The following is a 26,923-nucleotide window of genomic DNA, read 5'->3' as shown; positions in this document are numbered from 1 at the left end:
AATACTGCTTCTGCTTAATGTTTTGTTTTGTTTGGCCACAAGGTATGTGGCCCCTTAGCTCCCCAACCAGGGTTCAAACCCACACCCTCTGCATTGAAAGGTGAAGTCTTAACCACTGGACTGACAGGGAGGTTCCTATTTGAAGATGTTTAATGATGGTTACAGTTAGGTGATAAGCTCTGGCAAATTTAATGACATGGGAAAATACCATCTGAACCACCAGGGATGCCCCTAATGCTATTTAAAGAAAAACACAAATTTATAGATGCTTATAATATAATAATACTTTGATTTTGTTTAGAATTCTATACTTGTTATATTAAAAAAAAAAACCAGAATAAAGAGTAGCCCTAATACCAATATCTAAAGTGTAATCTTAAGAGAAAAGCAAAATCATACACACTCACATGTTACATGTAAAATATTTTACACCGCGTGTAAAAGATCATACGCGCCGTGACACATTTTTAAGGAACTCAGAATGAGGAGTAACAGAAGGGGATAAAAGAATAAAATGTGGAGTCAAGGAGAGGCTGGATGAGATCTGGGGGTTTACTTTCTCTTTCGTGTTCTTCATTCTCCCAGTATTCCTCAATGAATATTGATTACCTTTATAATAAAAATATCGTTAAAAATAGCTTTTGTCTTCTCTTCCTGATAAAAGCAATAGCATCGCCTGGGACAGGACCCAGACGGTATTTGCATAACCACGGGAAGCGAGATCTTCTGTCCCTGTACTCATAGCTTTCCTTTTCATCAAACAAGTACTACGTTTCAACCTACAAGTCACAGAGCTCACTTTTCCTAAATAGTCGACTCTTATATTTCCTCTGCACTAAAGCGATTGATGACCTTCTTTGGGAAGGTCGTTCAGATGCATGAGAATTACTTGGACATAAAGACAGAGTCTTTAATGCTCCCTTCGACTGAAACACCTAAAAGTTACTTTATTCTGGAACAAATAAGACAGCTCTATTTCTGTCCCAAGTGACCTCATGCCGTTTCTCTGGTAAAGAGTCTGCAGCTATGGAAACAGCTCTTTCACAGAACAGCCCAGGTTCAACGTCACTTCTATACTTGGTGCCCTCGTTGGAATTGTCACCAATGGGTGATGATGAGTTTGGACCCTCTACAAAGTATGGGATGCCAAGGAAAATAACTCATAAGCTGCCACGTTGGGCCAGCCGTTTGCCTCTCCTGGAAGTCTCCAGACTTCATGTCTTACGTATCAAAGTCAGCTCTTGGAACGGCTTGAGTTCTGGCACTGGTGCAGCTTCAGACGCAGGGTCTGCAGAGCGCAGGCCTCCTCCTCCAGGGTGCGTTCCGTCTGGGGCTCTCCTTTCTCATCCTCCCGCCCCATCCCCTCTGCCCTGGGGAGCACTCTCCCAAGGCGCCCGGAGGCTCAGCTCTGCCTTCCTTCATGGCAAGTCTGCCTTCGGTCGTCTCTTGTCACCTGTGTCCCTCCTTCTGTCCTTTCAACAGGTGTCAGGGGACAACCTCACAGCTCACCAGGGCCCTCGCCTACACAAGCTCCTGAAGAAGCAAAGAGCTCAGACTCTGGGCCCACACAGCCTCCATTCAAATCCCTGCTCGGCCCTTCATGGCCGAGGGGTCCTGGGGACGCCCCTCAACTTCTCTGGAAAAGGGGACAGTGAAGGGACCCAGCTGCACAGCCTCACTGGGGAGACAGAGGAGCTAAAGCCTTTGTCGACTTGGTGGGTGGCAGGCGGAAGCATGGGGTGAGAGTTGTGTGTCGACTGGGGGAAAAAAAGTACAAGGTGACAGTGGTGAGTCAAGGTTTCTTGGGGGCAAAATGAGGGCTAGAGCCTGGGAGACAGCACCTCAGACAGCTCCAAGCAGCTGTCGGAAGGGGGCAGGAGGCAGTACCATCCATCATTTTAGTGAAGAGGGTGCATGCCGTCAAGCACACGCTTTGGCAGATGCTTATGGCTCATCACGAGGAGCAGATGTCTCTGTTAGCGATGTTAGTGCATTTTGAGATATGACAAGATGTAAGAAAATGGGCTCATAAAATCTTCTCCTCCTGAGAAAATATCTAACTACCTGAAGATGTGTTCTGCCGGTTTTTCCCAGAGCACAGAGGGCCTCCCTCCTGATTTCCTCCTTGAACTCCTTTCAGGGGCTGTTGGAGGTCAGCAACTGCAGTGGCCAGTGACTCCATCCTTGCAGAGGCAGACGGCAGGTGCTGGTCTTTAGTCGGCCTTGTCAAGCATGGGGCACAGGTTTGCAGATCCTTCGCGTGGTGACAGGAGGAGGCGGCACCATTTCCTGAGCACTGCTCACAGGCATCGTATGTACACCTTCCCTCACTCTTAGGAAACTCTCCTGAAATGTACATTATCAACCTCAGTATAAGGCCGAAGTTCAGAGATGTTCTGCAGCCCACCTACATTCCGGGGACTGGCACCAGTGGAACCCCCCACCCCTACACTCCAGGGACTAGCACCAGTGGAAACCCCCACCCCTCAGACCTTGGTCCCAAAGCCCGCTTCTCTCTGCTCTCCGAGGCCGTTCAATAAAGAGGACACCCTGAGCAGGGCACCTGCCCCAGTACTCCACTCTGTTTCATATAAAGAAAGAAAGAAATGAACCACCAATTCTTCGGGTGCAATTACTACACGATTAGGTACTTTTTCACTTAGCAAGTCTTTTATGAATGGGCTTTGTTCCACCAATAAATGTTTATTTAGTCAGCAAATATTTCATCAATATCAAGCCTTTGTTATTACAGGAAAGTTGCATTGAATAGCCTTGCATATTTAACATGTGTGGGGCAACACCTATAGAATAAATACCTGGGAGTGACATTGCTGGGCTGGAAATTATTGGTGTCCATTTAAAGTTGCCGAAGTGTTTAAGTCTATTAAGTCAGAAAGAGAAAAACAAATATTGGATAGTAACACATATACATGAAATATAGAAAAGTAGTATCAGTTCAGTTGCTCAGTCGTGTCCGACTCTCTGCGACCCCATGAATCACAGCACGCCAGGCCTCCCTGTCCATCACCAACTCCCGGAGTTCACTCAAACTCATGTCCATTGAGTCAGTGATGCCATCCAGCCATCGCATTCTCTGTCGACCCCTTCTCCTCCCGCCCCCAATCCCTCCCAGCATCAGAGCCTTTTCCAGTGAGTCAACTCGTCACATGAGGTGGCCAAAGTATTGGAGTTTCAGCTTTAGCATCAGTCCTTCCAATGAACACCCAGGATTGATCTCCTTTAGAATGGACTGGTTGGATCTCCTTGCAGTCCAAGGGACTCTCAAGAGTCTTCTCCAGCACCACAGTTCAAAAACATCAATCCTTCAGCGATCAGCTTTCTTCACAGTCCAACTCTCACATCCATACATGACCACGGGAAAAACCATAGCCTTGACTAGATGGACCTTGGTTGGCAAAGTAATGTCTCTGCTTTTTAATATGCTATCTAGGTTGGTCATAACCCTCCTTCCAAGGAGTAAGCGTCTTTTAATTTCCTGGCTGCATAGATGCCCCTGTTTGCAAAGCAGAAATAGAGGTGCAGACAAAGAGAGCAAATATACGGACACCAAGGGGGAGGAGTGTGGGGTGAACTGGGAGGCTGGGATTGGTACATAGACACTACTGATATTGCACAAAATACGTAACTGTGAGAACCTACTGTACAGCACAGGGAACGCTGCTTAATGCCCTGTGGTGACCCGGATGGGAAAGAAATCCAAGAGGGAGGGGATGTCTGTATTTGTTTAACTGATTCACTTCGCTGTACTGTAGACACTAACTCAACAGTGAAAAGCAACCATACTCCAATAAAAATTAACCTTTAAAAAGTTACCAAATTGTTAATAGCATGTTGATTTCTCATTTCATACAACTGCAAATAATGCATCCATCTTTTAAGTCTTGGTAAGGAGGAGAATGGTCTTCCCAGGTGGCTCAGTGGTAAAGAATCCACCTGCCAATGCAGGAGACACAGGTTCAATCCCCGAATCAGGAAGATCCCCTGGAGCAGGAAATGGCAACCCACTCCAATCTTCTTGCCTGGGAAATCCCATGGACAGTGGGCTACCGTCCATGGGGTGACAAAAGAGTTAGACGTGACTATTCAACTAAACAACAAAAGGAAAGGAATATTAGAATAGGTAATAGAAACCTTCATATAATCAGAAGCTTTTTCCTAACTGGTTAACATCTAACTGTTTCTGTCTAGTCTTTCACCAGCATGATGTGCACGTAAAGGAAAATGTATTAATTGACATTTTTCTTCTTTCTTCTCCCTTCTTACTCTGGTGAGAGATACGCTAACAAGCTGTGAAAGAATACTGTAAAATAGCTAAATAAGATGTGTACAAAAGGAAAGCTGTAAGAGTCACGAAGATCCAGATGACCAACTGACTGGACAATCAGTTCCTAATCCTCAAATGTTGGTTGGCATCAAAGCCTTTCTTCGGAGGAAAGCTGTCTATCCTGTGTTCTGACCTATGGAACCTCTCCCGCACAGGTAGGTAGAGAGGGCAGGTGAAAGTTGGTAGATGGTTAGTTGCTTTGACCTGTAGTTTTATTCATGTGGCGAAGAAAGAATCTGAGTGCCAAAGAACTGATGCTTTTGAACTGTGGTGTTGGAGAAGACGCTTGAGAGTCCCTTGGACTGCAAGGAGATCCAACCAGTCCATCCTAAAGGAGATCAGTCCTGAATATTCATTGGAAGGACTGATGTCGAAGCTGAAATTCCAGTACTTTGGCCACCTGATGTGAAGAACTGACTCATTGGAAAAGACCCTGATGCTGGGAAAGATTGAAGGCAGGAGGAGAAGGGGCCGATGAGATGGCTGGATGGCATCACTGACGTGATGGACATGAATTTGAGTAAACTCCGGGAGTTGGTGATGGACAGGGAGGCCTGGCGTGCTGCAGTCCATGGGGTCACAGAGTTGGACACGACTGAGCGACTGAACTCACTGAACAAAGAATCACAACTAAGTGAAAAAAATCCTAACGAATGATTATGCAAATACAGCCTCAGAGGAAACACAGCACGGGCTTCCGTTTGAAAGGACTGAGCAAGGATCAGCACTTCCCCCTGTGAACACAGACAGAGGGGGCTTCTGAGCTCCCTGGGGCTTCTCCGTTGCCCTTTGATTTGGAAAAGCCTGGCTGCAAAACTTGAAATTGGAGTTTGGATTCTTTTTCCATATTGGGCATTTTGCTGCCAGCTGGGAAGGATTGGTGTTCCAATGCCCAACGCCCACTGGCAGACTCCCCAGAGGCCAGGGTCCAGGCGGGGAGAAGAAGGAACACACTTGCCCCCGCCCCCAGCAAGCCGGTTAGCAGGGACTCGAGACCCCCTCTGTCTATGTCCAGGGACAGCTCAGCCCTGCAGATGGGAGACTGTGTGATCAACCCCCTGCAAGAACCAGGGCAGGCCTCTTCTAACCTTGGAGTTTTCCGGAGCCAGGGTAGGGAAGCGCCTGTTGAGTCCTCCTTGTGGATGAAGCCACAGGCATCCCCCGGCCAGGCCCTGACTCACAGACTGGTACCCGACCCACTGACTCCTTCAAGGAGGCTGCTGTACCTTTTGTCTTCAGAACCTTGACATGATTGTTCTCAGTGGGATTAAGATTTTTTCAGGGACTGCGCTTTGCAAGGTTCAAAACCGAAGACCACTCCCCAACCAGCTCCCCACGAACCCTCCAGAACTGAGAGGGCAGATTCTCTCAGGTCGCCAGGTCCAACCTTGTTAGTGTCAGCGTCACAGTCACTGGAGGGGCCACACATGAGCCCCACTGGCCTCCCCAGCTCTCTAGCAAATATGAGAGTTGTTTCCAGTTTAAGAGAACCCAGCTGTGTGTGTGCTCAGCCATGTCCAATTCTTTGTGACCCCTGGACTGTAGCCCACCAGGCTTCTCTGTCCATGGGATTCTCCAGGCAAGAATACTGGAGTGGGTTGCCATGCTCTTCTCCAGGAGATCTTCCCGACCCAGGAATTGAACCCAGGTCTCTTACATCTCTACAGCGTCACCTGACACTCCCTTTACTCCCTGGGGACATGTTGGGGAGTCCTGGGTTTATCTGAGCAGAGAGCACAGGTGGCCCCAGGTGGGGAGCCAGTGGTGACAACTACCCTAGCTTGCTGAACAACCCCAGTACAGACAGGGTGGATATAGGGGAGATTGGACTTTTATTGCCATTAAAAGTCTTTGTTTATCAGCTTGTGGCCCAAGCACATTAGTAGGTGATGGTAGAAGAACCAGCCTGTTGGCAGCCGTTCCAGGCCTGAGGCCCCCACACTGCCCACCACCCCATCCTCATGTAACAAAGTCAACTGAGGTTCAGGGCAATCAAAGTCTCCTGCAAACATGACTCCTGGGCTGGTGACAGTGAAGGGTCCCCTGACCTTCAAACCCAGCTTCGTAACCTCCCCGGGCCCCCACTCTGTGTCCCCCCGGGAGTGAGCATGTCTCCTGCAGAGAGCCTGACACCTTCATGCTGACCTGAGTCAAGCCCAGGAGAGGCGGTTCTGACACCGAGTCATGCAGATCCCCAATCTCGAGTCTCAAACTCCCACTGCCGCCCACTCACTGGGGAGACTGGAAGCTCCACCCCGGTGCAGGGAAGGGTCTCAGAGAAGGCAGTCCTTGTGCTGAGGCTGAAGCAGGATAAACGTTGTTGGAGAAGAGTGTTTGAAGAGGGGAGGAGGGTGATCAGGGGTGGGGCAGCAGGAGAGGGGCCTGGCAGGACCAGGGACAGCCAGCAGGGGTGCCTGGGGACAAGCGATACCCAGATATGGGAGGGGACACTGAGGACTGGCTGGCCATCAGACAGCGGTCCTGAGATGACCCCAGCGTCTAGGGAGGATGGAGGGCGCGGCAAGCATGACCGTGACCTTTCCTGTCGGCCAGCCCCGTCAGGAGTCAGACCCAGCTACTTTCTAGGCCGTGTGACCTTGGGTGGCTGGCCATCCTCTGTGAGCCTCTGCTTCCTGTTGCAATGGAGCCCCAGAGAAGAAGCAACGGGGGGGGGGTCTCAGAAAAGGCCAAGGCCTTGGAGAGGACAGAGGGATCCAGGGATGGGACAGGGACCCAGGGGAAGCCCTGCCTGTGGTGGTTGCCCGTCTCTCTGCGGCTCCTTCCCTCCCTCCCTGGACCATCTCCCTTCCTGCCACATTCCAGCACTCCTGGCCTCTCCTCCCAACTCCTTTGCCTTTAAAAAAAAAAATGCAGTTTGCAAAAATAAACACTAGGTTAGATTAAAACAAAAAATGAGTATGAGAGGAAAAAAAAAATAATGTCCCGGGAGTAACAATATGATGATAAAGAAAAAAACCATGATCCAGGAGTAAAGCCAGCATCCAAGATGCAGCCTGTGAGGACCTTACACTTGACACAGATGAGATTAAATGTGCATCTGCTCTTTCCAGCAGCCAGAGAGGAAGACGCGATTGAGCGCATGAATCAGAGGATCCCTAGGGAGAAAAATCAACAAAAATTTACCTTAATGAAAGGGCAAAAGTGGGTTTTTCTCCCAGTTCATCCTAAGTTTTGTATCTGTCCATCTATACTATCATGGGGTCGCAAAGAGTCAGACACGACTGAGGGACTGATGAACTGAACTGATCTCTACCATCTGTCTGCTCATCTATCCATCCATTCATTTATCTGTCTGTCTGTCTGTCCATCCCTCTCACACTCTATCTGTCATCCATCCACCCACCCATCTATCCATCCATCCATCCATCTACCCAATCCACCAATCCACCAACCCATCCTTCACCCATTTAGATCCCTTGACTATCTATCCATCACACTTTCTATTTTCACAGAGAATGCAGGATAAGATTCAGTATACAGAAACTCCTATGCTTTTGTTCTCTCACCTTGGAAACTTTAATGTGAACAGACCTGTGACCTGTTTCTGCAGAGGGCAGAAACTCTGGCCTGACCCTCCACTCACAGGAGTAATGACAGTTACCCTCAATTGTAAGGCTTTGGACCAAAACTCAAGACTTAAGGAAAGGAACCTGGACATGTTTAGAAGACAGGACTGAATGCAGACCCGAAGCTCTAAGTCACAGAGCAAAATCACAAGATTTCAAGGTTGTTCAGAACTTACATGGCTCTGCTTCTGGGAGCTGGAATGTTGACTCCATAGGGTGATTAGTTTTTGGTTATAGATCCTTAGACTTAAATGAAGCCAAACACATGGAAGGCAATTAGCCTTCACCACTACCCACACCCCCAGGAATTTACATCAGAAGATTAAAATATTTGCAAAAATTCCGTAAGCTAGATAGATATTTGAAAACGTTTTCTTTGACCCAGCCCTTCATTTCCTCCAACTACTAAACACAATAAAGTTACAGGAAACCTTCCACATGGTTGCTCTGTGTTTGGGGTGTTGATCTGTGTTTGCTGTTCATTCATGTTAATCATTTTAATAATTGACTGGTGGTGTTCATCTCCCCTCTATCAGTCTTGACACTGGATTAAATCTGGAATTTCCCCTCTCTAAATTTTTAGTAGATAAATCACTTGGATGAATCACAAGCTGGAATCAATATTGCTGGGAGAAATATCAACAACCTCAGTTATGCAGATGATATCATTCTAATGGCAGAAAGTAAAGAGAAACTAAAGAGCCTCTTAATGAAGGTGAAAGAGCAGAGTGAAAAAGTTGGCTTAAAATTCAACATTTATAAAACTAAGATCATGGCATCTGGTCCCATCACTTCATGGCAAATAGAAGGGGAAAAAGTTAAAGCAGTAACAGATTTTATTTTCTTGGGCTCCAAGATCACTGCAAATGGTGACTGCAGCCATGAAATTGAAAGATATTTCCTCCTTGGAGGAAAGACTATGACAAACCTAGACAGCATATTAAAAAGCAAAGACATCACTTTGCCAACGAACGTGCATATAGTTTTTCTAGTAGTCATGTACAGATGTGAGAGTTAGACCATAAATAAAGCTGTGTACCTGAAGAACTGATACTTTTGAACTGTGGTGCTGGAAAAGACTCTTGAGAGTCCGTTGGGCAGCAAAGAGATCAAAGAGATTTCCTAAAGGAAATCAACCCTGAATATTCATTGGAAGGACTGATGGTGAAATTCCAATACTTCAGTCACCTGATGCACAGAGCCAACTCCTTGGAAAAGACCCTGATGCTGGGAAAGATTGAGGGCAAAAGGAGAAGAGGGTTGCAGAGAAAAAGAGAGAGGATCACTCTCAATGGACATCAGTTCAGTTCAGTTCAGTTCAGTCGCTCAGTCGTGTCCGACTCTCCGCGACCCCATGAATCACAGCACGCCAGGCCTCCATGTCCATCACCAACTCCCGGAGTTCACTCAAACTCATGTCCACAGAGTCGGTGATGCCATCCAGCCATCTCATTCTCGATCGTCCCCTTCTCCTCTCGCCCCTAACCTTTCCCAGCATCAGAGTCTTTCCCAGTGAGTCAACTCGTCGCATGAGGTGGCCAAAGTATTGCAGTTTCAGCTTCAGCATCAGTCCTTCCAATGAACACCCAGGATTGATCTCCCTTAGAATGGACTGGTTGGATCTCCTTGTGGGACTCTCAAGAGTCTTCTCCAACACCACAGTTCAAAAGCATCAATTCTTCGGCGATCAGCTTTCTTCACAGCCCAACTCTCACATCCATACATGACCACGGGAAAAACCATTGCCTTGACTAGACGGACCTTGGTCGGCAAAGTAATGTCTCTGCTTTTTAATATGCTATCTAGGCTGGTCATAACTTTCCTTCCAAGGAGTAAGAGTCTTTTAATTTCCTGGCTGCAATCAGCATCTGCAGTGATTTTGGAGCCCCCAAAAATAAAGTCTGACACTGTTTCCACTGTTTCCCCATCTATTTCCCATGAAGTGATGGGACCAGAGGCCATGACCTTTGTTTTCTGAATGTTGAGCTTCAAGCCAAACTTTTCACTCTCTTTCACTTTCATCAAGAGGATTTTAAGTTCCTCTTCACTTTCTGCCATAAGGGTAGTGTCATCTGCATATCCGAGATTATTGATATTTCTCCCAGCAATCTTGATTCCATCTTGTGCTTCTTCCAGCCCAGCGTTCCTCATGATGTACTCTGCATATAAGTTAAATAAGCATGGTGACAATATACAGCCTTGACACACTCCTTTTCCTATTTGGAACCAGTCTGTTGTTCCATGTACAGTTCTGACTATTGCTTCCTGACCTGCATACAGGTTTCTCAAGAGGCAGGTCAGGTGGTCTGGTATGCCCATCTCTTTCAGAATTTTCCACAGTTTATTGTGATCCACACAGTCAAAGGCTTTGGCATAGTCAATGAAGCAGAAATAGAGGCACTTCTGGAACTCTCTTGCTTTCTCCATGATCCAGCGGATGTTGGCAATTTGATCTCTGGTGCCTCTGCCTTTTCTAAAACCTGCTTGAACATCTGGGAGTTCACAGTTCACACATTGCTGAAGCCTGGCTTGGAGAATTTTGAGCATCACTTTACTAGCGTGTGAGATGAGTGCAATTGTGCGGTAGTTTGAGCATTCTTTGGCATTGCCTTTCTTTGGGATTGGAATGAAAACTGACCTTTTCCAGTCCTGTGGCCACTGCTGAGTTTTCCAAATTTGCTGGCATATTGAGTGCAGCACTTTCACATCATCATCTTTCAAGATTTGAAATAGCTCAACTGGAATTCCATCACCACCACTAGCTTTGTTCGTAGTGATGCTTTCTAAGGCCCACTTGACTTCACATTCCAAGATGTCTGGCTCTAGGTCAGTGATCACGTTATTGTGATTATCTTGGTCATGAAGATCATTTTTGTACAGTTCTTCTGTGTATTCTTGCCACCTCTTCTTCATATCTTCTGCTTCTGTTAGGTCCATACCATTTCTGTCCTTTATCGAGCCCATCTTTGCATGAAATGTTCCCTTGGAATCTCTAATTTTCTTGAAGAGATCTCTTGTTTTTCCTATTCTGTTTTTTTCCTCTTATTTCTTTGCACTGATCACTGAGGAAGGCTTTCTTATGTCTCCTTGCTATTCTTTGGAACTCTACATTCAGATGCTTATATCTTTCCTTTTCTCCTTTGCTTTTCGCTCTCTTCTTTTCACAGCTATTTGTAAGGCCTCCTCAGACAGCCATTTCGCTTTTTTGCATTTCTTTTCCATGGGGATGGTCTTGGTCCCTGTCTCCTGTACAATGTCATGAACCTCCATCCAGAGTTCATCAGGCACTCTATCTATCAGATCTAGTCCCTTAAATCTATTCCTCACTTCCACTGTATAATCATAAGGGATTAGATTTAGGTCATATCTTATGGTCTGGTGGTTTTCCCTCCTTTCTTCAATTTCAGTCTGAATTTGGCAATAAGGAGTTCATGATCTGAGCCACAGTCAGCTCCTGGTCTTGTTTTTGCTGACTGTATGTATACAGCTTCTCCATTTTTGGCTGCAAAGAATATAATCAATCTGATTTCGGTGTTGACCATCTGGTGATGTCCACGTGTAGAGTCTTCTCTTGTGCGGGAGACGCCGGCCCCGGCAGCGCAGACGCGGGAGACGCCAGCCCCGGTGCAACCGACCAGGCAAAGAACCTCGGCCCAGAGGAGCTACCCCATGCTTGAGGCCAGGGCCGGCGGCCGAGAGGAGCTGACCCACGTCCAATAGGCGGTGGCAGCACGGGCGCAGGAGGGCCGAGAGGAGCTACTCCACATTCAAGGTCAGGAGGGGCGGCCTTGAGGAGATACCCCTTGTCCAAGGTAAGGTACAGCGGCTGCACTTTGCTGGAGCGGCTGTGAAGAGATTTTCCACGACCAAGGTAAGAGAAACCCAAATAAGACGGTAGATATTGCGAGGTGGCATCAGAGGGCAGACACACTGAAATCATCAGTTCCAGTTCCGTCGCTCAGTCGTGTCTGACTCTATGCAACCCCGTGGACTGTAGCCTACCAGGCTTCTCTGTCCATGGGATTCTCCAGGCAAGAATACTGGAGTGGGTTACCGTTTCCTTCTCCAGGGGATCTTCCCGACCCAGGGATCGAACCCGGGTTTCCCACATTGGAGGCAGACGCTTTAACCTCTGAGCCACCAGGGAATAATCACAGGAAACTAGTTGATCTGATCACATGGACCACAGTCATGTCTAACTCAGTGAAACTAAGCCATGCAGTATGGGGCCACCCAAGACAGGCAGGTCATGGTGGAGAGGTCTGACAGAATGCAGTCCACTGGAGAAGGGAATGGCAAACCATTTCAGTATACTTGCCTTGAGAACCCCATGAACAGTAACAAAGGGCAAAATGATAGGCTACTGAATGAGGAATTCCGCAGGTCGGTAGGTGCCCAGTATGCTACTGGAGCTCAGTGGAGAAGTAACTCTAGAAGGAATGAAGGGATGGAGCAAAAGCAAAACCAATACCCAGTTGTGGATGTGACCGGTGATAGAAGCAAGGTCCGGTGCTGTAAAGAGCAATATTGCATAGGAACCTGGAATGTTAGGTCCATGAATCAAGGCAAATTGGAAGTGGTCAAACAGGAGATGGCAAGAGTGAACATAGACATTCTAGGAATCAGTGAACTAAAATGGACTGGAATGGGTGAATTTAACTCAGATGACCATTATATCTACTACTGTGGGCAGGAATCCCTTAGAAGAAATGGAGTAGCCATCATGGTCAACAAAAGAGTCCGAAATGCAGTACTTGGATGCAATCTTAAAAACGACAGAAGGATTTCTGTTCATTTCCAAGGCAAACCATTCAATATTACAGTAATCCAGGCCTATGCCCCAACCAGTAACGCTGAAGAAGCCGAAGTTGAATGGTTCTATGAAGACCTACAAGACCTTTTAGAACTAACACCCAAAAAAGATGTCCTTTTCATTATAGGGGACTGTAATGCAAAAGTAGGAAGTCAAGAAACACCTGGAGTAACAGGCAAATTTGGCCTTGGAGCACGGAATGAGGCAGGGCAAAGGCTAATAGAGTTTTGTCAAGAGAACACACTGGTCATAGCAAACACCCTCTTCCAACAATACAAGAGAAGACTCAATGGACATGAGTCTAAGCAAATTCTGGGAGATTGTGGAGAACAGGGAAGCTTGGCATGCTGCAGTCCATGGGGTTGCAAAGAGTCAGACATGACTTAGTAACCAAATAACAAGAACAACATATTTAGTAAGAGGGATACGGTAAATAGAAAGGATATTCTATCCTCCATCCAGTTCTAGAGCCAATGTCGTCCCATTTGTCTATTTTTGCTTTTGTTGCTTTTGCTTTGGGTGTCATATTCAAGAGATCACCTCCAGGTAAGTAGCAGAAGGGTTTTGTTGTTATAGGTGATCCGGTGGTGCTAGTGGTAAAGACCCTGTCTGCCAATGCTGGAGTTGTACTAGACACAGGTTCGATCCCTGGGCCGGGAAGATCCCCTGGAGGAGGGTGTGGCAAGCCAATCCAGTATTCTTGACTGGAGAATCCCATAGACAGAGGAGATGGGCGGGCCACAGTCCATGGGGTCACAAAGAATCAGACACAACTGAGTGACTTAGCACCGTAGCACAGGTTTTCACACGATATTCATACAGATTTGACAAATTCATCATTCCTAATCCAATGGAGTCACTTTTTGCCCAGCTAGTTCAGACTGGGAAGTCTTGCCCTAGACTTGTGATCGCTGTGTTTTGTTTTGACAGCTCTCACTACTTGACTACCAGGCTTTCTGAGCCGTGATCTGATCTGTAAAATCCCTTCATGGGAAATTAATCTCCCAGAACTCCATCACAGCTGCTCACAGGATGCCTGGCCTGGTTTTAGTCAAGTTAACCCTGGTGTCCAAGTAAAGCCAGTGCCTCTTACTGCCCAGAGATGCTCCACCCGGTGATCAGCTGAGTGCTGACCCGTGATCCATTTTATGACCCACCTTGGAGAGAACAATTTTAAAGAAAAAGATTGCCTACTCTGCTATCACTGTCAATATAACCTGGCGACTTCGCTTTAGAATTGTTCTGCAGTATATTTAAATACTGAATGAGCCTTTAATTCATCGCCTAAATTATATTTGTGACCTGTGCTTCCACGCAGAAATCCTGCTGTCCCTGCTAAGGCCTTGTTTACCTATTTGTGTTTCGAATCTTATTGATTTGTGGCTGTGCTGGATCTTCGTTGCTGCATGCGGGCTTTCTCTAATTGCAACAAGCAGGGGCGACTCCCTACTTGTGGTGCGTGGGCTCTCATTGCAGTGGCTCCCCTTATTGCAGAGCACAGACTCTAGGCACGCAGGCTTCAGTACTTGCAGTATGTGGGCTTGGTTGCTCCAAGGCATGTGGAATCTTCCTAGACCAGGTATCTAACCCATGTCCCCTGCACTGGCAGGCAGATTCTTAACCACTGGACCACCTGCAAAGTCTGTGCCTTTTTGGCTCTAGACTGGAGGCAGAGACCCTGTAATGCTACCTCTTACTGACTCTCAGATCTGACGGCTGGTTCCAGCTTCACCGTCACCCCTCCCCAGACCCCCAGAGCCGTAGCTCTGGTACACAGCCTCCCTCTGTGTGTGTGATGGAGAGGGGCGGGGGAGCAGGAGACGTTAAGGAGAGTAGGAGAGGAAAAGAGAGACACAGACTCACACCAGATTAGGCAGGACCCCACAGTGAATGGGAGGAGACCCAGGAGACAGTAGAGTCCTGACAGCTGAGGGAAGAAAGGTTTTCAAGGAGGTCCAGGGTACCCCAGTGGTTTAGGGAAGACGACAGCAGAGTCAGGGCCATGGAACTTGGCAACACAGAGGCCATCGGAGATCTGGGGAGAAAGGCAAAAGCAGTGGGTGCAGAAGCCTGGTTAGAGCGTCTCCATTGCAGCCAGCAGAAGCAGGGCTTCACCGGGACACAGTGGAGAAGTGAGGTGGCTGCACAAGTTCATGGATTTTTGTTTTTTTAATTGATGATGTTGCTGTTTGTTTTAGGACATGCGTGCACGGGAAGTCGCTTCAGTCATGTCCGACTCTTTGCAATCTTATGGACTGTAGCCCACCAGGCTCCTCTATCCGTGGTATTCCCCAGGCAAGAGTACTGGAGTGGGTTGCCATGCCCTCCTCCAGGGGATCTTCCTGACTCAGGACTCAGACCCACATCTCTAACATCTGCTGCATTGACAGGTGGGTTCTTTACCACTAGCACTGCCTGGGAAGCCCTTGTTTTAGGATAGGAAATAGTAAAGCTTATGTTGCTGAGAAAATGGTGTAGAAGAAATGACTAATGATACAGAAAGTGAAAAAGTGAAGTCGCTCAGTTGTGTCTGACTCTTTGTGACCCCATGGACTACAGCCCACCAGGCTTCTCCTTCCATGGCATTTTCTAGGCAAGAGTACTGGAGTGGGTTGCCATTTTCCTCTCCAGTGACACAGAAGAGAGAGACATTTGTAGGATCAAAGTCCTTAAAAGGAAGAGAGGCAAGGAGTCAGAACACAGGTGGACAGCTCTCCATCTGATGGGAGCAGGGCACACTGTCACCTGACAGGCTAGAGATGGAAAGGGGAGCAAAGACCTACAGCGGGGGAGAGGGGGATCGATATGGCGGCGGAGGGCGGCGAGGCGCCAGGACGGTCCATCTCGGATGTCAGCTCTGGACTCTGCAGGTGTGCTTGGTCACCCAGTCGCGTCCGACTCTCTGTGAGCCTGTGGACTGCAGTCCTCCGGGCCCCTCTGTTCATGGGATCCTCCAGGCAAGAATCCTGGAGCGGACTGGGTCTGGACGGGGTTGGCTGTTCACACATTCTGTGGATCTGAGCCAGAAGCTTCACCACACATTGAATTCAAAGCAGGAGCTGATTCCTATGGCTGAGCTTTCTGCCATCCTCACTCACCAGATGGTTCCAGAGTGAGATCTTGTCAGCATCTCACACGGCCTTTCCCGTCTCGGCTCCTGACATGGCAGGAATCTAGCAATTCAGCACTCAAGATAGTCAAAGGCTTTGCAGAGGCTTTTGTGCTCCAGTCTGATCCCCTCATTGCACAGAGAAGGAAGCCAGAAGAGTGAAGCCAGACTACCCAGCTGGAATTTAAAGGGATGGATAAGTATTCCTGTACGTACTTAAGTTTAAAAAAAAAATTCCAAAAACGTTTGAAATTAGAGGAAATCTGACAGCTAGTGTTATCCATGTGGGGGTTGATCTATTGGGAAGTTCCAGTAAATGAAAACACCAGGGACCACTGACCCCCACCCCACATCAGAGTAAATTCTCCCACTGAATCATCCAGGAAAGAAACATCTTCAGTGGCACACAGTACGAGTCATGAGAGTCAGCCACCATCTGTATCTTGCAGAAATTCCTGTGGTCACTCACAGCAGTGGCTTGAGATGAAAAATTGGCCCCAAGAAGCCAGCTGACCTGCAGCCTCTGGGTGAGGTCGCGCCGACAGGCCCTCGCCGGGGGAGACTCCCTCCGGACCATCTACATGAGTGCATTTAAATGGACGGAGACTTACTTCAGCAACTAAATCTAGGTCATTCAAGAACTGTTTTCCCAATTGACTTTTTTTCTCTTTCTTTAAAAAAAAAAAAAAAGGAATTTTTTCTCTTTCTTTTTAAAAAACAAACTTTTTGTTTTGTATGGGGGTAAAGCTGATTGATAATGTTGTGATAGTTTCAGGTGGGCAGCATAGGGACTCCGCCATGCATATACATCCATATACATGCATATATACATGCATATACATACACTCTCCCCCAAACTCCCCTCCCATCCAGGCTGCCACGTAACATTGAGCAGAATTCCCCATGCTATACAGTGGGGCCCTGTTGGTGATCCATTTTAAGGACAGCAGGGTCTACATGTGCATCCCAAGCTCCCTAACTGCCCCTTCCCCCCACCCTTCTCCCAGCAACCACAAGTTTGTTCTCAAAGTCTGTGAGTCTCTTTCTGTTCTGTAAATAAGTTCGTATGTACCATTTTTTAAGATTCCACATAAAAGGGATATCATACAATATTTCTTCTTCTCTATCTGAAGGTCACTCAATAATTTGTCATCTCAGTTTCATTTTTAAACCTCCAGAGCAGATAGAAGAGAGCTGTCTGTATGTCCATGCCAAGTTGCTTCAGTCATGTCTGACCCTGTGATCCATGCACTGTAGCCCACAGGCTCCTCTGTCCTACACACAGCAAATACTCAAAGCTAGGGCTTCCCTGGTGGCTCAGATGGTAAAGAATCTGCGTGCAATGCAGGAGACCTGGGCTCGATCCCTAGGTTAGGAAGATCCCCTGGAGGAGGAAATGGCAACCCACTCCAGTATTGTTGCCTGGAGAATTCCACCAACAGAGGAGCCTGGTGGGCTACAGTCCATGGGGTCACAAAGAGTCAGACACGACAGCAGCTAACACTTTCACGTGTTTCTACTCAACTGTAAAATAAGACCAATAGCATCTAGTGATAACGTCACCAGGTTGTCAAAGGCACAAAGCAAAGATACTGGTGAGAGTCTTTGCAAACCTGGAAGCTCTCTAAAGGTATATTAACCCTTTCTAAAGTATGTGTAACAGCTCAGTTAAACTGGTTAAATGGGTTTCAAGTTGACTGAATTGGGGAGTTAATAAAATACGTTTCTGTTTCAACCTGTGTTAAGAAGTGTCTGAAGTGCTTGTCCACGTCCATTCTTGATAACACCATCTAGGAGGCAACTCCCAGCCCCCTTGGCTGAGGGATGCAGGGGCAAGGCTGAAAGGCTACAGTTGAACAGGAAGGATATTGGCTCCATTAGTAAATATGTCTTATTTCTAATCAATTTCCCAGCTGAGACAAGGTCTTACAGAGACAGCAGCAGTGGCTGTCTCATTTCCCAGCAGGATCCTTAGTAACCAACACAGTGTCTTATCTTCAGGAGGTGCACGATAAGTATTTGTTGCGTGGAGAAGCTCCTGATATTAGTCTTGCTTTTCTTTCTTTTTCTCCCAAATAGATAACAATGAATAGGATTGATATTTTAATTGGTTGAAATAATCTGGCATATTACTATCTTCATAATATAATAATTGCCTTTAAAGGGAAAATCAAAATGTTCACAGAATGACCATTGATTGTTTTGTCTACACGCAACTAGAACATAAAGGGAATTAAGAACCTTTTAAAGCAACAAACCCTAATGTCTGTCATCCTGGTGGCAAAGCCCAGAGGCTCTCATTGTCTTGGAGTGCTGTGGGAGAAAGTAGATAGAAGGATGAACATCAAAGAAATGGGTCAGGGACTTCCCTGGTGGTCCAGCGGTTAGGATTTTGTGCTTAATGCAGCAGGCCTGGGTTCGATCTCTGGTCAAGGAGCTAAGATTCCACATGCCTCGTGGCCAAAAAAAAAAACAGAACAGAAGCAATATTTTAACAAATTCAATAATGACTTTAAAAAATGGTCCACATCGAAAAATAAACATAAAAGAGCGATGAGTCAAGTTAATTATGAAGACTAGAAAAGTCCAGGACAAAGGAAGTTCCGCAACAAGCAAATTCTCAAGACCGAGACAGACGCGCCCACGTCTCCTAACGCCGCACAGCCAGTCATGATGAGATTACTGCAACTTTCGAACAACCAGACCGAAACGACGAAGAAAGATGCCCCAAACGTGCGTGTGAAAGGGACCCTGCCTTAGCTCCAGAGTTACTTAAATTTCCTTTTATTAACAAAGGTTCAGTGTAAAATGTAATGTTGGGTTGCTTCCAGAAGGATCTGACTCGCTGAGAGCGTAGGCGGTGATGGTAAGACTGCGGCTGAGTCTTTGGCGCTTGCCCCAGAGATTAAATTGAATAGAACTGGAGGCCCCCGTGACCACAGTCCAGGCAGAAACTCAGCCACTTACCCACAGTAGGATTTCTCAAAGACGGGCTGGTTTGGGGGAGATCCCAGAAAATGTGTTCCAAGTTCTTTGACCTTAATTTGGAAATCTCTCCTATCTCATCTCAAACACAAAGGAGCCCACACACAGGGGTATAGATTAGAGGATTTACAAATCCAACCACCATTTAAATGCCAAAAGCTTGCTAGATCTGCAATTTCAGTTACCTCTACAGGGATAATCATATATTAACATGTGGGGCAGGGCGTATTTTGTGAAAGGCAGAACATCACCCTCCCAAGAATTTTATAAATTAAAGCTCAGAGATGTGGAGTGATTTAAATCATACAGAAAGTGACCAGAGTGAGGACTTCAATACAGGTCTTCAGGATCCATCACAAGGGAAAAAAACAAAACTAAACTAAATTTAATGATCACATTGAATGGTTTCCCATAGTATCAATAGAATACAAATTCCATGAGGGCAGGGTTTTCTGCGTGTTCACTGGTGTGTCCCTAGTACTTGGGACATAAGATGTTCAAATATTTGTGGGAGGGAGGGAGGGAGAAAGAAAGGAAAGAAGGAAGCATTAAGGATTGCAGCAATCTGGTAACATCCATTGGTATATAAAGAAATGTCCCAGAATTCTTAGCAACAAATCCTGGTGGGTAACCACACTGGTGCTGCTGTACTGCTTGTGGTCAGCCGCTCAGTTGTGTCTGACTCTTTGTGATTCCATGGACTGTAGCCCACCAGGCTCCTTTGTCCACGGGGATTCGCCAGGCAGGAACACTGGAGTGGGGTGCCATTTCCAGTGCCAGGGGATCTTCCTGACCCAGGGATCAAACCCTCTGTCTCCTGCATGGACAGGTGGATTCTTTACCACTAGCGCCACAGTGCCTTAGAAAATTCCATGGTGAGTCATCACAGCTTCGTTAAGGCCACTTTCTGTGCTTCTGGTGTAATGACACTGGATTTTTACATTTTTTAAATGGAATTGGGCTGCATTCGGATGACTGGTTTGGAAGCATCGATGGCTCGAGTTTTAGCTGTTCTGATTGGTGTTTGTAACTTGGGAAGGCAGAATTTTTAGTGAACTGGCTAGTCACCAGTGTGTTGGTGTTCAGTGACAACCGACTTTCAATGGCATTGAGACAGACAGCACTGTACCCAGAGGCTGAAGTTTGCTCAAACTCATGTCCATCGAGTCCATGATGCCCGCCAACCATCTTGTCCTTTGTCATCCCCTTCTCCTCCTGCCTGCAGCCTTTCCCAGCCTCAGGGTCTTGAGCCTGCCAAAATGCAAGTTGGATCAAGCAGATTCCCTGCTTGAGCTATGCCGATAAGTCAGAACTCAGAACAGAGCGCACACTTCCCCAAACGGACGGGCGTCCCTTCAGGGCCGGCCCTCCATCGCTGCTTCAGCCCAGCTCCAGCTTCCTCCGCCAGCACCGTGCTCCCCCATCGTCATTTCTGTGTCGCAGTTTCCCACATGACCATTCCCAGCTCTGCTTCCTACGTGCTGTCGCCTCTGAGGTGGCTCCCTCACCTCCCTAAAGACCCTTAAAGACTTCTTGTGCCCCCAGGGTGGTTACTCAGGGTCCCCACCTGCACTCTCATGACACCTCCGCCTGCGGGACACCCACTCCCTTCATGGTCTTCTCCGCCCCTTGGCGACCTCCCATTCCAGCTGCCTTCCACCAACCCTAATGCCAAAGTCGTTCAGTGTGTCCACAGCCCACGCCTCTTCACGCTGAACTCTCTGTCTTTGCAATCCCATCCATGACATGACATCAAACACCATCTATGGACCAAATATCCCAAAACTGCCAACTCTTTCCCACGCTGATTTCTGAGCCCCAGAATCACAAGCATCCCATTATCCCCCTGACAGGTCCGCTGAGACTCCCCCACGGCACCCCAAGTCAGCACGCTCAAACCCCTTTCCCGCTTCTATCCCGTGGGGCCTGTGGGTGGATGAGGCCGTCATAAGCCGCCTGCTGAAGACTGAGATCCGAAGCTTCCTCTGAATGTTCTCAGTATCCCAACCTTCATGTATTTCTCCAGTGCTGCGCATTTCGCCTTTCCCATGCCCATCACCATCGGCGCATGGAACTTCTGTTACAGCTTCCTCAGCGGCTTCCACGCCTCCCTCTGTCCTCTTATCAAACTATTCGAATCATCACATCTGTAAAGGGCTTTTTAAAGTGAAAATCGGCCCAGATAACTCCCCTCCACAGAACCACGGAGCAGGTCACCGCTGTTTCAGAACGAGACCAAAACCCTTAGGGTGGTGAACGATCGTGCCCTTTTCTCGTCTTTCTCTCACGGGCTCAGCTGCAAGCATTCTAGGGTGAGGGGTGGTGGGGATGGACTCTATCTCTTACAGCAGTCTTAGGTTTGCAGCCAAACTGAGAGATGCACAGAGACCTCGCACGTACCCCCCGCCTCCACCGGGGCCTCTCCCACCGTTAACGCCACTCCCTGATGCGACTGACGCACCGTTAGCACTCAAAGTCTACAGTTTACATGAGGATTCCCTCTTGGCGTTTTAGATTCAGTGGGTTTGGACTAATGTGTAACAACAGGTGGGGCTTCCCTGATGGCCCAGTGGGTAGAGAATCTGCCTGCAGTGAGGGAGACATGGGTTCCATCCCCGGGTTAGGAAAATCCCCTGGAGAAGGGAATGGCAACCCACTCCAGTATTCTTGCCTGGAGAATTCCATGGACAGAGGAGCCTGGCAGGCTACAGTCTATGGGGTCGCAGAGTCGGGCATGATTGAGAGACTGACACACACACGTGGTATAAGTATGTTCAGTGTGGAAAGAAACATTAGCTTGTCTTTCAAAGCAGCTGTATCATTGTGCCTCCCCATCCACTGTGAATGAGGATTTCTGTTGCCCCACACCCTCGGTGGCTTTGGGGGCTGTCAGTTCTGGATCTGGGCCGTTTGAATAGGTGTGCAGGCACTCGGTCCTTTGGAAGATCTTTGAGCATCCTCCCTGCTGATGGGACTTGCTGTTTCTCTGCCTAGAGCACTCGTGTCTGAGCTGTTCCTGTTCCCCTGGGTCACGCGCTCTACTTACTGGAGTTGACCTCTGTGTTCGTCTCTGTCCTCTAAGAAGGCGGGACTGGATGTGCAGGAGATTTACTATGGAAGGGTCTGCACAGGTAAACGGGGAGCACAAGTGAAAATAAAGAAAAAAGCCTGTAGGCATCAGTCGTATTATCAGCATAGGAACAAACATGAGGATCTGCTAGAGGCTGCTTTTTAAAAGTCGTGCAAGGTAAGCAACAGAGGGTGAGACAGACTGACCTCGATTGTCACAGCCGACCGCCATCCGCCCTGTTTGAGCCAAGCTCTGTGTGCCACGCTGATGCCTGGCTCTGACCGAGTGCCCAGCTTCGCCCCTCCTCAAGCAGCGTGACTCCCCCACGCAGGAGAGGCGCGAGTGGGCTTCTGCACACTTATTTGATAAGGGAGCACTCTGAAAGGGTTACAGGAGAAAAGGCCTATGTTGATAGCTGAATTCCATTTCCAGGTGAGGTCAAGTCAAGATACACTATATAGTCAGCTGACCCGGGGGTTTCCCTGGTGGCACAGTGGTAAGCAATCTACCTGCCAGGGAAGGAGATATGGGTTCCATCCCTGGGTCAGGAAGATCCTATGGAGGAGGAAATGGCAACCCACTCCAGTATTCTTGCCTGGGAAATCCCACAGGCAGAGGACCCTGGCCAGCTACGGTTCATGGGATGGCAAAAGAGTTGAACACAACTTACCGACTAAAACAACAACAACAGCTGACCTGAGCACAAAAGAACAGACTTTCCAAAAGGAAAAAAAGACAAGAATCAGAGTATCCTGGAAGGAGATGTCTTTCCATCCAGAGTGCTGAGTTTGGCCCGACGAAGCATATTTCGGACTCCATGGGAAATAAAACCTAGAATGAAGTTTTGTGACACCTCAGTGATTAGGGTTTTATTATCGTGGCTTTTAAAAGAAAAGGGAAATAAGACATGGATAATAAAAATTTATGTTTCAGTTCCATTAGACCCTGCCTATTTATATTCAGACTCTTCACCCTGAGCCTTTCTACATTACAGAAGCAATAACAGGCTTCCCCGGGGGTCCAGCGGTTAAGACTCTGAGCTCCCAATGCAGGGGGCATAGGTTCAATCCCTGGTTGAAGATCCAGCTTGCTGCACGGCTTAAAAGTAAAAATTTTAAAAATGCCTTAAAGACAGTGGTGAAGACTCAGTTCTCAGTCCACGGCTCTGCGTCCTAACAGTTTTGACTTCAGAAATGTTCCTTTACCTGTGAGTCTGTTTCTTCATCTTCAGAAAGTTATCATGAGGATTAAATATACTTCCTGGGGAGTGCTTAGCACAATGTCTGGCACATTATAAACACTCAATAAATTGTAACTGCGACTAGCTGAACTATTATTACTTTTTGTTATTGCATTGCTATTTTCATAATTATTTGATCAGAGTCACTTTCGTTACTATCTAACCAAAGGTATAATCGGGCAACCACCTCTCTTTGCCTTATTTCTCCGGGTCTCTCCAAAGTCCAAGGCACATATTTTTCTGTGACTTCCCCTCACTGCTCATGCTCCATCCCGAGGCTTGAAGGTGAGTGCCAGCTCTGAACTTGGCGGCTACACAGCTCTGTGCAGACTCAGAAACATCATGTGCTTTCCCCGAGGAGCAGCCAGAGACCCTTTCCAGGCCTGCCTTTCCGCGCGTGTGCTCTGCTTGTTAGCTTTGCCCTTTCTGAGGACAGGGTCCAGGGGGTTCGCGTGCAGTGAACATGTGAACTTTAACTCAACCAGTGCTGCGTGGGGCTACAGAGACACGGCTCAGATCGTTGGGTTTGTAGCGATTACCAGGCTGACCTCTTATCTTATACGCCGGTTTCACTCGCCAGGACGCTGCGTTTCACATCAGGGTTAGCAAACTTTTCTGTCCACGACCAGATGGCAAATATTTTGTGCTGCGTGGGCTGCACGCAGTCCTGTTTCGTATTCCTCTCTCTTGCTCACCACTCTTTTTTATAGATTTTTTTTTTAGACTCTTAACCTGGGGGCTGTATGGAAAGTCTGTGTGCTCAAACCGAACACAAGCTATCGTTTGCAGACCCGTCTCCTGAACTCCTGTTCTTTTTGTACCAAGACAGTGTGACATCAGGAAGAACACGCACTTAAACTTTCTTCTCTTGCTCACATTAAAAGTCAGTCTTGCTTTTAGGTTTTCAGGAAACCAGGCTCTTTCAGAGATATAACTGGAAGAAGAGAGGTATTTCATTGAAGTATCTTCCTAAATGCATCGCATTTACACACACTCACACACACATGATCTCTGTTAACCAAAATGTCTGAGCGGTTTCAGCTGGTGTCCAGGTTTCCATGGGAACGTGGTTTGAAACAAAATGTATATCCTAAACAAGCTCTGGGTTTTCTGGCCGGTGACACACTTTCCGAGTCGACTCTGGAGGGCGGCCGAGTCCACCCGGGCCTCCTGGCGGCCCGCGCCCGCCCCCACCGGCCGCAAGCGCTCCCTGCGGTCCGCCCCAGCCTCCCGCCTCCGCGGGCCTCCTCTGCGGCGAAGGTTACACATCTGGTTCCCATCTCCTCACACTGTTTAACTGAAGCCCCGCCGACCCAGATTTCCTGTTCATAAATCATTACTCATCTGGAACACACTCAGGACTGCTTTGGGGACTGTTTACTCAGCGTATCTCCTTTTTTAGAAGAACTGCTTCCCTTCCCCATCCTTTGCAGCCGGCTGCCATATCCCAAGTTGACAAGTTCCTCAATTTTTATTTTCAAAAGGTGGACAAAAGGGGAATTCCTGTGATGAGACATTGAAACAAATTGTAGCAAAATTTGAGGTTGGTAAAAGGTGAGATTTCATGATAATAAAAGTAGTGAAAAATTGGAGTTCTGTGTATATTGTCTTAAGAAAATAGGATATTTGATATCTTAACTAATATTGTCAGGAGTGAGCACATGATCATAGCGATGTGCCAGGTGGTGCTCGGAGTGTTAGCTGATTTGATTCTCCTAACATGGCAACCCACTCCAGTATTCTTGCCTGGAGAATCCCATGGACAGAGGAGCCTGGTGGGCTACAGTCCACGGGGTCGCAAGGAGTCGGACAGACTGAGTGACTAGACTACACTGCTACTAACAATCCTACAGAACAGGTACCATCAGCCCTATTTTGCAGATGAGGAAACTGAGATGCAGACAAATGTTGCCCACACACCCAGTGAGTCCTGTGAAGAGACTCCAGACAGTCTGGCATTAGGCACCTAATTCAATTGCCTGTTAGTTTCTTCATCTGTGAAAGCATCCCCATTTCACAGATGAGCAAACTGAAGCTCCGAGAAGCCAAGTAATGAAGCCTTCACAGCTGTTTTCACAGCTCTTTAAACATTATCTCATTCCTTCATGTGCCTGGGTGCATGCTCGGTCACGACCAGCGCTTCATGACCCCGTGGACTGTAGCCCACCAGGCTCCTCTCTCCATGGAATTTTCCAGGCAAGAAAACTGGAGTGGGTTGCCATTTCCTCTCCAGGGGATCTTTCCAATTCAGGGGTTGAACCTGCCTCTCGTGCGTCCGCTGAGTTGCCAGTCAGGTGGGTTCTTCACCACTGCGCCACCTTTTTTCATACTAGTGTATTTCAGTGCTTTACTGGCTGAGTTCACAGTAAACTTCAAAGAACTCTTCTAATTCTTCTCCGTAGAACTAAAGCTTACAAAGCTAGTCCCATTCTTATATTTTTCATAGAAATATGTGATGCATAGATTTCTCTTAACATCTCATAAGAGAAATAAAATGAACATCAAAATATTTTTACCTAAAAATAGACCAAGTCAATTAGATGTTTTTCCTATGGTCACAATGATTTCAGAAGAATCTAAGTAAGAAAATGAACATGTGAATTAAGGCAAGGGCACTGAGTTCTGCTCTAATTCTTGACTGGAAAGGACTTGGCCATATGTCTATACATAACTTTACGGGACTTGGGCAGTAGAGTTTTGGTGTGTGTCCACCAAAGAGGAGACTGCGTTTTGCTGAACAGCTTACAACCACTATGGGATGTTCTTCCACTAAAATGTAAGCTACACGAAACCAGCAACTTTGTTTTGCTCACAGTTACATTCACAATGCCGAGGGCAATGCCTGGAACATATTAGACACTCAATAAATTCATTTTAAATGAAGGGAAAATGTGATCATAAGCAAGCTTGACTTAAAGGTAACCTGAGAAGACTCGAGCTACAGTTCAGGGCATATTTGAGAACAAATTCCCCAAAACTCATGCTCCTGTCTATTTCCCCATGTGTACTTCCTGCAGATCATTAACCTCAGAACTAAGGAGACTGAAAAGTCCTAAAGTCGCAGTTTCCTTTAGTGGGCCTGATGAATAGAAATCATGATATCCAAATTGTCTGGCATTAAAGATTTACAAATGTATGCCTCAAAAATAGAAGAGAAAAGAACCCTAGCAATATTTTAAGCAGGTAGGTCACTAAGACTCCAGCTTTAGAGAGTCTCGAGATTTTTCCATCATTCAGGACTCACCCACATCTTCCTTGATCTTCAGTGTATCCAGGGAATGGATTCGACTGATGAGAAGGCACACACACACACACGCACACATCAGGAAATCCGTTTTGTTCCGTCCACGTCCATGGCAACGTGCCAAAGAGAGACGTGTTGAAACAACATGTGTTGAAACATCCAATTGACCAATGGACGGTGCTTCCCAACGTCCACCTCATTCTGTCTCCTCCAGTTCACATCAGATGTGCACACATTTAGGACCCACATTGCAAGCTGTGAGGACAAGTATCTATACCATATCAAGACCTTACAAGGGAAGAAATAGTTTTAACCAGAGATCCTATGCTCAGAGAGTAGTGGCAGCCCTGGATACAATGACTGTGTGTATGTGTCTGTGTACGTGTGTGCTCATGCACAGCCAAGCAGTGGACTCTAGATTGGAGAACTTGCTAAGCCCCACTTTTCTAGAAATTTCTATCCTGTTATCCATACAGTCAACCTTATCAGAATTGGATAAGTAGGTCCTTGACCCAAACTGGACAGCTAGG

The 26,923-nt window shown here is 47.2% G+C and overlaps 1 long non-coding RNA gene across 1 annotated transcript; it reads right to left on the bottom strand.

Moving 5' to 3' along the window:
* Positions 1–577: 577 nt before the first annotated feature.
* On the bottom strand, positions 578–26,447 carry LOC129541182 (uncharacterized). The gene is made up of 3 exons (XR_008682780.2): positions 26,394–26,447; positions 2,817–2,881; positions 578–2,346 (listed from the first exon to the last, which is right to left on the bottom strand). It is a non-coding gene; the product is annotated as an uncharacterized LOC129541182 (long non-coding RNA).
* Between the last annotated feature and the right edge of the window lie 476 nt (positions 26,448–26,923).

Source organism: Moschus berezovskii, chromosome 4 (genome assembly GCF_049115385.1).
Source record: "Moschus berezovskii isolate FMDL1 chromosome 4, NW_MosBer_1.0, whole genome shotgun sequence".
NCBI classification, from domain to species: Eukaryota; Metazoa; Chordata; class Mammalia; order Artiodactyla; family Moschidae; genus Moschus; species Moschus berezovskii.
The sequence above is the reverse complement of the archived record's forward strand: the minus strand, read 5'-3'. Positions and strand labels throughout refer to the sequence as shown.